This window comes from Cupressus sempervirens, chromosome 1 (genome assembly GCF_028749045.1).
Source record: "Cupressus sempervirens isolate cs-2001-9-10 chromosome 1, ASM2874904v1, whole genome shotgun sequence".
NCBI lineage: Eukaryota > Viridiplantae > Streptophyta > Pinopsida > Cupressales > Cupressaceae > Cupressus > Cupressus sempervirens.
The window spans coordinates 316,642,338-316,653,350 of NC_143118.1; positions in this window are offsets into that span (position 1 = coordinate 316,642,338).

Genomic DNA, 11,013 nt, shown 5'->3' on the forward strand with positions numbered 1-11,013 from the left:
GCCTTGTTTACTGATATTTTCTATACCATGTTGCCATTTTCTTAGTAGTGTCGACCATTTTTAAATTACAAGATCATTATTGAATGTGATAAATACTTTCCATCATGATCTTTCTGATACATCGATATGCTTTGTTTGAAATGATTGTTGTGTGCATTTGCATATGTTTTGATTGAGCAAATACCATACATGAATATAATCAATTTTTTTTTGAGATAGAATATTTCTCTTATGAATGAAATCAAAGACAAAAAAGCATAACAACTTAAGATGCCATAGGCTATGAACTGGCATGAAGCATGGCAGAAGATTAAGTGTTCATGAAACTAGCAAAAAAAGGGCCTTCAAGGTCGAGCCAAGAGGGGAGAATAGTGGGAATAATCCCTACAATGAAAAGAAAGATATAATCAGTATAACTTTTAAATCAAACATATAGATAGCTCACGGTAGGTGATTGGGTACATAAGTTTCCCATCCAAAATCCTTGGCCAAGGTAGTTGTCATGTCCCCTATTCAAATAATTAAAAAAATAAAAATAAACGTTGTTAAGGCAGGCAGGCTCCAAAAAGGTGAAATTTCGGAAAAAGGGGTTAATCTTTGGAAACCAATGGACTAATAAATAAAAATTATTATTAAATTATATTTTATTAACCCCTCTTGGACGTGAGTTAGGGTTATGCCCTCTTTAAAAGGGTTTTGGAGGCATTTTGGGCTCATTCTACATCTTGATTCTTGCTAATTTTCTTGTTGTTCTTCAGAGGCTGCCAAACCTGTGGAGAAGGAGACCCAAGAACGGGAGTTTGCAGGTTTCCAGGAAGGCTAAGGACGGGATTTTGAAGCCATTCCATGTGCATGCTCATACAGAGTTTTCCTTTGTGCTGGATAGTGCCGATTTGGGTGTTTTCGGGGTTGTTTTTGGTTTGAGTTTGGGTTTTCAGTTGAGTGTTTCATATCAGTTTGGTTTGCTGCTGTATTTCAGACTTTATGATGTTAAAATAGAGCTGAATATATGTATTGGGTCGTGATTAAACTTCTGAGATAGTTTATGAGTGTTTTGTGGTGTTTTCGGGCATTTTTGTGTTAATTTCGGGAGCCCGATTGAGCATAGTTTTGCCCTACATTTGTGAGCTGTTGTGTAAAGGCTATACAAATCTAGAAATGTCATTTTTTAGGCTGTTATGCTGCTGAAATTTCTGTAAAAATGTCCATTTTCAGATTTATTAATAATTTGTGAAGTTGTGAAGTTTTTGGCACTAATTTGGACATACCCGATTTGGGTTTTATTGGGAAATTGGCAGATCTTTGTAATATTGGTTGTTTGATTTTAAAGTTCTGATTTGAGGCTGGAAATATCAATAAAAATCAGTAAAGGGACATTTCAGTGGTATCAGAGCCGTGATCTTGCCAGCCTGAGGGTTTGTAGAAGTTGCATGTCAGTTTTAACAACTACCTAGATCTTGCATGTCAAGTTTTGATAACTACCCAGATCTTGCATGTCATATTTTATGATTGCAAGCAACTAAGTGAAAGAGAAAAAAGATATTTGCAGCGAGAAAAGAATAAAGAAATTTTGATCAAACCCCCAGTTGAAAGCAAAAGTACAAAATCCAAGGAAGAAAAAAGTATGGCTGATCCAGATGAGATGGCAAAGAAATTCTTCCAAGACATCCAAAATACTCAGAAGCAAACAGTGGATGGTTTGGCGGAAACTAGAGAGGCTTTGCGAATATTGACAGAAAAATAACAAGGAATTGCATCTATTAATGAGAAAGGGAGCACTTCAGAGGAGCCGAGAAATGGGAGATCCACACCATCTAAATCGACCAAATCTATTTTCTTGCCTGCAGATGAGCCACCAGTACCAAATCCAACCATTAATCCAGTGGAAGAGGTTACAGGTAATTTGATTACATTAAGAGCTACTTACAATGGCTTAGATGATGACTTTCGTAGTTCAGTTCCATTTAGAGAATATGTGGATATGATGAACGCTTTGATGCCCAAGAAAGAGAACATGAGGGAGCATGACACAAGTGGAAGAGAGCTCAAAAATAAAATAAGCAAGTTTACAGCACCTACTTTTGATGGAACAAATAAAATTTCAGCTAGAGCATGGCTACAAAAATTACAAACTTTCTTCACACTTAACCCCATGAAAGAGAGTGATGCTATTCAATTTGCAAGTCTGCACTTGGAAGATGCAGCCTATGATTGGTGGTATCATGGAATGACTACTCAAGGTCATGATCAGGTAACTACATTTGAAGATTTCAGTCAAAGGGTGATAGATAGATTTGACCTCAAGGATGATGAAGAGTACTTTAAAGAATTGTCAAAGTTGAAGCAAACCAAATCAGTTAATGAGTATATAGAAGAATTTCAAAAAGTGGCTATTATGGTACCTGATATGAGTGAAAAGAGGATCGTTTATCTTTTTCTTGATGGTTTAGAAGATTCTGTTAAGGGTTTGGTTAAGGCTTTCTCACCCTCAACCTTACAGGAAGCTATCAAAAGAAGCTTGCAACTTGAAACTTGCGTGCCTATGAAATCAATCACTAATCAAAAACCCCCAAATCTTTGGCAACATAAGGGAAATTTTCAGAAAAAGACTTTCCCAACACTACCACCAAAAGATGTGACAAATGTGGCAAAAAAGAAGGTAGATGAAGAGACTAGGAGTGAATTACGAAGAAAAAAGCTTTGTTTTACTTGTAGAGAACCATGGGTTCCAGGACACAGATGTTTGGGGAAAGGTCAAGTGCACTATATTGAAGTTGCTTCAGATGAGCATGAGGAATTTCATGATACTAAGGAGGAGGTAGAAGAAGAGAAAGTAAAAGAAATCAGCAAGGATGGCACTTTAGCAGCATTATCAGGAGTCCCAAGATACCATCCCTTCCGAATTCGAGGGGTACTAGCAGGGCAAAGGTTGACTGTTCTTCTTGATAGTGGGGCAACTCACAATTTTATTGATGAGGGATTTGTCATGAAAAGAGGGCTTAAAGCAGAAGATTTTGAGGGATTCAATGTTACTGTAGCTGATGGATTCACTATGCCTTGCACACGGGTGGTGAAACAACTCAAGATGACCTTAGGAGATTATGAGTTATGTGATGACTTCTATGTGGTTGGTATTGGGGAGACAGATCTTGTATTGGGTGTTCAATGGTTGCACTCTATCGGAGGCTATTACATGAACCATCAAACTATGGAGTTTAAATTTCATTCCAATGGGAAAGAAGTCATATTGAGAGGGTTATCGAATGGAGCACCTAAGGCGGTCTCTGCAAAGAGGATGGAGAGGACTTTTCGAAGAGGACAAGTAACATGGGCAGCAGGAGTCATAATCCAACCAACAAGCTCTCCAAAGAATCAAGGTAATTTCCATTTTGAAATTCAAAATATTCTTGATAAGCATAGTATAGTTTTCAATGATTTGCCTCCAGGATTACCACCAGATAGAGGTTTTGAGCATGTTATAGAGTTAGAACAGGGTGCCAAGCCAGTTATAACAACCCCATACCGCCATCCAAGAGGTTATAAGGAAGAAATTGAAAAAACTATTAAAGAACTCCTAGACATGGGATTCATAAGGCCTAGCTCTAGTCCATTTGCATCATCTGTGGTACTTGTCAAGAAAAAGGATGGTACAATGAGAATGTGTATAGACTACAGGGCTCTAAACAAGAAGACCATAAAAAATAGGTATCCCATACCACGCATAGATGAACTCATTGATGAGTTACATGGTGCTGTATACTTCTCAAAAATTGACTTAAGATCAGGCTACCATCAAATCCGAATGAGGAGTGAAGATGTGGAAAAGACTGCTTTCAGATGTCACTATGGGCACTTTGAATTTCTTGTTATGCCATTTGGACTCACTAATGCACCTACAACATTCCAATCTTGTATGAATAAGGTATTCAGTCAGCATCTTCGAAAATTTGTTTTGGTATTTTTTGATGATATCTTGATATACAGTAAAACATGGGAAGAGCATCTAAAGCACATAGACACTGTTTTGGGAATCTTGGAGCAGCAATCCTTCTATGCTAAGCTATCTAAATGTGAGTTTGGTTTGACAGAGATCCTATATTTGGGACATATTATAAGCTCTAAAGGAGTACAGGTTGATCAACAAAAAATCTAGGCAATTTTGGATTGGCCTCCACCCACTAATCTTACACAGTTGAGAGGTTTCTTCGGGTTGTGTAGCTACTATAGGAGATTTGCCAAGGGATTTTCTCAACTTGCTGCCCCCTTGACTGGTTTGACAAAGAAAGAAGCTTTTGTTTGGACAGAAGAGGCACAAAAAACATTTGATAAGCTTAAGGAGGTAATGAGTTCATGCCTTGTGCTTGCAATTCCAGATTTCTCTTTACCTTTTGTTGTTGAATGTGATGCTTCGGGAGAAGGTATAGGGGCTGTCCTAACTCAAAGGGGACATCCAATAACATTTAAGAGTCAAAAATTAAATCAATCAGAGAAAGGGTACTCCATCTATGATAAGGAAATGTTGGCAATCATGCATGCACTTCATAAGTTTAGACAATATTTGGTATGTGGGAGATTCATTGTAAAGACAGACCATAATAGCCTCAGGTTCTTCTTGAACCAAAGGGATTTGAATGATCGTCAACAAAAATGGGTAAGCAAATTGCAAGCTTATGATTTTGATATTGAATACATGAAAGGAAAGAATAATGTGGTTGCTGATGCTCTCTCAAGAAAGCCCACTTTGTGCTCCTTATCATCTATCTCTGCTGATTGGAAAGTCTCCATAATTTTAGAGTATGCTAAAGATTCATTTGCCACCAAGATTTTGGATAAGTTAGTGGATGATAACAGGTACAAGGTTGTTGATGAATTGATTTATTACAAGAACAGGATCTTCTTAGTGCCAGGGTCAAAAACTAAGGAGAGGATATTGAGGGCCTTTCATGACACACCTTTGGCTGGTCACCAGGGATACTTCAAGACATACAGGCAAATTCGAGAGCGGTTTTCATGGAAGGGTATGAAGGAGGATGTCCTTAAACACATTAAGGAATGTATGGTATGCCAACAAAGCAAGAGTGAGAAAAATTTTCCTGCAGGGTTGTTGTAGCCACTTCCTATTCCCGAACAAAAATGGGAAAGTATTTCTATGGATTTCATCACTGGGTTGCCCAAGGTTCAAGGTAAGGATTGCATATATGTGGTGGTAGATAGACTAACTAAGTATGCACATTTCTTTCCTATCACATCTAATTTCAAGGCATCACAAGTGGCCGAATTGTTCTTCAAGGAAATTTTTAGATTACATGGTTTGCCTAGAAACATTGTTAGTGACCGGGACAGTAGATTCCTCAGCTCTTTTTGGAAGGTGCTCTTTCATTTGGCAGGAACTAAACTCACTCCCAGTACTAGCTATCACCCTCAAACAGATGGACAAACAGAGATAGTTAATAAATGGATAGAAGGATATTTGAGGAACTATGTTTCAAATCAACAACATGCTTGGGTAAAATGGTTACACCTAGGGGAGTATTGTTACAATACATCTCATCACATGTCTATTGGTATGCCTCCTTTTCGTGCTCTTTATGGTTATGATGCCCTTTCCTTTGTTGATCTAATACTTTCCGATAGCAGAGTACCCGCAGCAAGTGATTTCATCAAGCAAAGCCAAGACATAATAAGGTCCCTCAAGGATAATCTACAACATGCACAAAACCAACAAAAGATATATGCTGACAGGAAAAGGATTGAAAGATCTTTTGAGGTGGGAGATTTGGTATTTGTTAGGTTGCAGCCATATAAGCAAAGCACCTTGAAGAGAAGTGGGGCAGAGAAACTCAAGCCAAGGTTCTATGGGCCTTATAAAATCATCAAGAAGGTAGGAGAGGTAGCTTATGAATTGGAGCTCCCACCAAACAGCAAAATACATAATATTTTTCATGTATCTTGCTTAAAGAAGGTTCTAGGCCAGCAAACCATAGTATCTATAGAATTGCCACCTCTTGATGATGAAGGGAAATTAGTTTTGATACCAGAAGAGATTTTGGATACAAGAGAGAAAAGGTTGAGAAATAGGAGCATCATAGAGCATTTGGTCAAATGGAAAGGATTACCACTAGAGGATGCAACTTGGGAAGGAGAACATATTCTTGAGAATTCCAACCTTCATTGCTTGAGGACAAGCAATATTTGGGAGGGGAGGACTTGTCATGTCCCCTATTCAAATAATTTAAAAAAAAAAAAAAAAACTTTGTTAAGGCAGGCAGGCTCCAAAAAGGTGAAATTTTGGAAAAAGGGGTTAATCTTTGGAAACCAATGGACTAATAAATAAAAATTATTATTAAATTATATTTTATTAACCCCTCTTGGACGTGAGTTAGGGTTATGCCCTCTTTAAAAGGGGTTTGGAGGCATTTTGGGCTCATTCTACATCTTGATTCTTGCTAATTTTCTTGTTGTTCTTCAGAGGCTGCCAAACCTGTGGAGAAGGAGACCCAAGAACGGGAGTTTTTAGGTTTCCAGGAAGGCTAAGGATGAGAGTTTGAAGCCATTCCATGTGCATGCTCATACAGAGTTTGCCTTTGTGCTGGATAGTGCCGATTTGGGTGTTTTTGGGGTTGTTTTTGGTTTGAGTTTGGGTTTTCAGTTGAGTGTTTCATATTAGTTTGGTTTGCTGCTGTATTTCAGACTTTATGATGTTAAAATAGAGCTGAATATATGTATTGGGTCGTGATTAAACTTCTGAGATAGTTTATGAGTGTTTTGTGGTGTTTTCGGGCATTTTTGTGTTAATTTCGGGAGCCCGATTGAGCATAGTTTTGCCCTACATTTGTGAGCTGTTGTATAAAGGCTATACAAATCTAGAAATGTCATTTTTTAGGCTATTATGCTGCTGAAATTTCTGTAAAAATGTCCATTTTCAGATTTATTAATAATTTGTGAAGTTGTGAAGTTTTTGGCACTAATTTGGACATACCCGATTTGGGTTTTATTGGAAAATTGGCAGATCTTTGTAATATTGGTTGTTTGATTTTAAAGTTATGATTTGAGGCTGGAAATATCAATAAAAATCAGTAAAGGGACATTTCAGTAGTTAATGGCGTGTTGCCACCATGATCACTAGAGGTCAGGGTGCTAGCAATTGAAAGTTAGGCTGTTGGGAATGTGTCCACACTCTCAACAATTGTCTAGTTGAGAGTCAACACCAAGATGCTTAGTAGCTGGATAAGGGTGTCCCAAGCCAACTCCTAGGGTAGGGAGGAACTTTCTCGTTGGAGATTGTGTGGGGATACTAAGGGTCCGCAATTGGGAGGTTAAGCCCATGGCAATGTTTCTCCTTTCTTCCAGATGCCAAGGCTTGTACAACTTAGTGACATCAACTAATTCCTTTCTGGTAATCGTTTATTCATGTTCCATTTGTAATTCTTGTTAAGATATGTTGATTACCATAAAATATGTTAGAATGTAAATTGCAATGAAATGGTAGTTAATAACTAAATGTCATGTGAATGGATAGTTAGATGTTTGTTTATTTCTAATATTGAAAACATAGAATATAGTTAGCTCATATTTATGCTTTTCATGTGAAGAATTTGAGTAATTGATTTAATTACATTTCCTTTATGGGGTTAAGAATGGGATAGGACTTCTTTATTTAAGAAATAATTAGTTTCTGAAATTTTAGCATGTTACAGAGTAATATTTTATTTATTCTTCAACATATGCTCTTAAATAAAACAATGTGTGTTTTTGACATGGTGGGTCCTAGTCACTCTCCAAGGATTTAAAAGGACAATCATTTTTTTTGTGATCGATGGCTCAGTTTTCTTGCATGTTGGCGAGTAAATTTGAAGAGAAGAAAATGTTGGTGCAAATTTGCACAAGCCAAAAACATTGTCTATTTTTGAATTTTTGCATGTTTGCAAGTAAATTAGAGGGAACAAAATATTTGGTGCAAACATGTTGTGTTTTTGTGCTTGCATTAATTTTTATTGGTGATTGCACACGACTCAAGAGTAGAATATTTATTGCTAAGATGTACTTTTTGGGTTCTACACACGAGAAAAATACATTTCCTTCCTATGTTCCCACTTGTAGAGGGTACGGGTATGATTTTCTTGATTGCAAGGGTATTTATTGGCCCATTTCCTATCATTTCATGGATCATATACACAAGAAATCAGATTTGTTTTGATTTAATCTACTTGGGTTGTCTCTTCATTCTGCATAGTTCCTTCATTTTTGGGTTGTTTTTTGTCACTTCATGATCAAATTTATGCAAAATGTCAAGTTTTATCTGATTTTTCTTGACTTGTAGTTTTACAACTTAACTCTACTATGATAGGAGTTCAAACTCAATTACTATATTTGAGTTATGCTTGATATCTTTAAAAGGCAATCTTGTATTATTTTTAAACATTCTTCTTTGGGGGCTCTTCTCTGGTTCTTTGCAACAACATTTATGCTCTGCATATATGTAATTTCCTTATGCCTTGCAATAATAGAATTGTCCACTTTGTTTACCTCTTCTCATCATTCTAATATATTGTGCATATTATTTTCCTTATGCTAAATATTTCTTTTCTTGTTTTATCAAGTTTGTATGTTGCATCTACTTTGCTTATGAATGCTATATAAGATAAGATAAATTTATTAATGTCCAACAAAAGACCACAACATGGGTCTATGGGACTGGAAGCTTACAACAAGGAAAAAGCAGACAAATGGAGCACCAAACGGTGTCCAAAAAAGAACAAGCACAACAAAAGAAGAAGAAAGCAGGAAACATCACATAAAAGATTAGGTATCTGTCTTCACAGGGAAAAAGTTCAATAGTGACTGATTTGTGTGGCTACCAGAAGCCCTGTGATGAAGCTGAGTGCCACGAGAGGAGTGTCGCTGGCAAAAAGGTCCCCTGCAGGGTCTCATCGATCTGGAACAATCCATGTTAGGGAAACTGTACGGTCGCTTCACACGCCGAGCTAGAGTTAAGGGCGAGAAAAAGGTCGTAATAAGCTGTGCCTGGGTCTGACTCCTGGGAAATGAAAGCTGTAAAGTATGGTCACGAAGCTGTAAGGACTCGCGGAGATAGAGTGCAATGCAACGTTGATCAGTGTACCTAAAAAAATTCGAGAGGGATCTGCAATCTCTAAACAGACAGTAAAATCTCCCTCTAATCTCGTAGTATATGGGGCATCTGAAAAGAAAATGAATCTCAGATTCTGCCTCTACTAAGGTACAAAGTGTACACACCCGATCCTCTCTAGCAATATGGTGATCGACCTAAATCCGGAGTTTGTGTGAGCCCACCCTAAAGGAGCCAAGGGAGATACACATGGCGTGAGTCCAGTATCTATGTAAGTACTTAGGGCGTACAATAATCCCATCTCGGATAACTAAGAAGTGTTCAGCGTAGAAAGCCATCCTTGGACGTAGTCCCCCTGGAGGATCCACCCAAGTATGTGTGATATACTTCCTGTAAATGTCAAGTTTGACATGCCCGTTCAACTCCTGCCGAGAAGGGAGTAGATGAGCAGGGGCATCTAATGAGAACTGGTAGGGAGGAAGATGATCAATGTTGATCCCCACTGAACTTAGTAAGTGAATTCATATTCCTTGTAGCATCTCATCAGTTTTGATTTGTATAAGACTTTTTAGGAAATGAGAATAAAGTTGAAAGCTATGTATGTTTTGAGGGTTTTATTGATGTATAATGTAGTCCTAGGCAAAGAAAGTAACCAAGTTTCAATCTGGTGCATTGCCCCCTTTTCCTTTCAGTTTTTTAATTTATGCAATCCTTCTCCCTTTTCTCTCAGAGTTGTAGTTAGGTGCATCTTGATTGTAAGGAAGTTGACCTTCTCCAAAGATTCAATCTCAAAGCACAAATCCCACACTTGGAGGTTGTAATTTCCATGTTACACATGGTTTCTTGTGGGTCATACCTCAAGAATAGGTGCAATATTTTGTGTCAATAATTTTTGGCACACTCTAGTGGGATACATTTTTAGCTACACAAGTCCAATGGTTAGCCAATCCAATCTTTATTCATTGAGAATTTGGGTGTTTTTCAGTGACATCAACCTCTAGAGAGATTTCATCGAACAACATGGAAAATTTTAAGTGCAAATATACTGGTTTCAAATAGAATAAGTGCTGGCATGTAAAGATCATCTTGATCTTTTGTGATTATCAATATTTCTATGAGATTATTTATATGAAAATAAAATATTTATTGCTAAGCTATATTTTTGAGGCCTTGAAACAAATAAATTTTTCCTATTGGATGGATTGGTCCAAAGTAATAGGGGATGAGTTCGTGATATGTTATAGTAGGGGCGAATGGGTATCTTAAAGTACCTTTTGTTTTGAATGTCCATTGGAAAGTTTTTGAGAAAATAATTAAATTCACTTGCTAGAGGCCTAATTGGGCTTTTAGGCCTAGCTAATAGGTAAGGGTAGTGTAATTTGCTTAACAATTGAATACATGGGGCTTTAAAACATGATTGTTTGGGTTGTACTGGTCAAGATCATTGGAACTCTTATGGGTCATTGTAGAAGTTAAACAAAAAATTTGTGCTATTTGAGCCTTGTGCTTGTATAAGGGAGCATTAGGATAGCTTCACATTTGGGTGCATTTCACAAAGTTAGCATAATAACCATTAGAGCATTTTGCTCACCCACCCTTCCCTTGCATCAAGTGATATAAGAGAAGAAAGTATATCCATTCGGGATTGTAGGGTTTCACAATGGTACCTAGGAATCATTTAGCAAGAAAGGTTGAAGAATTAAGGGAAGCGTTGGAAAAAAAGAAAAGAGAGAAGAGGGAACTTGAGGGTGCTAGGGATAGAGATGAAAGGAAGGATAAGAAAGAGAGATTGGAACTTTTGGAAATAATTTAATCCTTAGAGAAGGAGAGACAAGAAACAAGGAGAGAAGATGACCATATGTAAGAGATACATAATGTGGACAAAAGGTGTGAAGAAATTGAAGAAGAGAATGATCTTGAGGAGA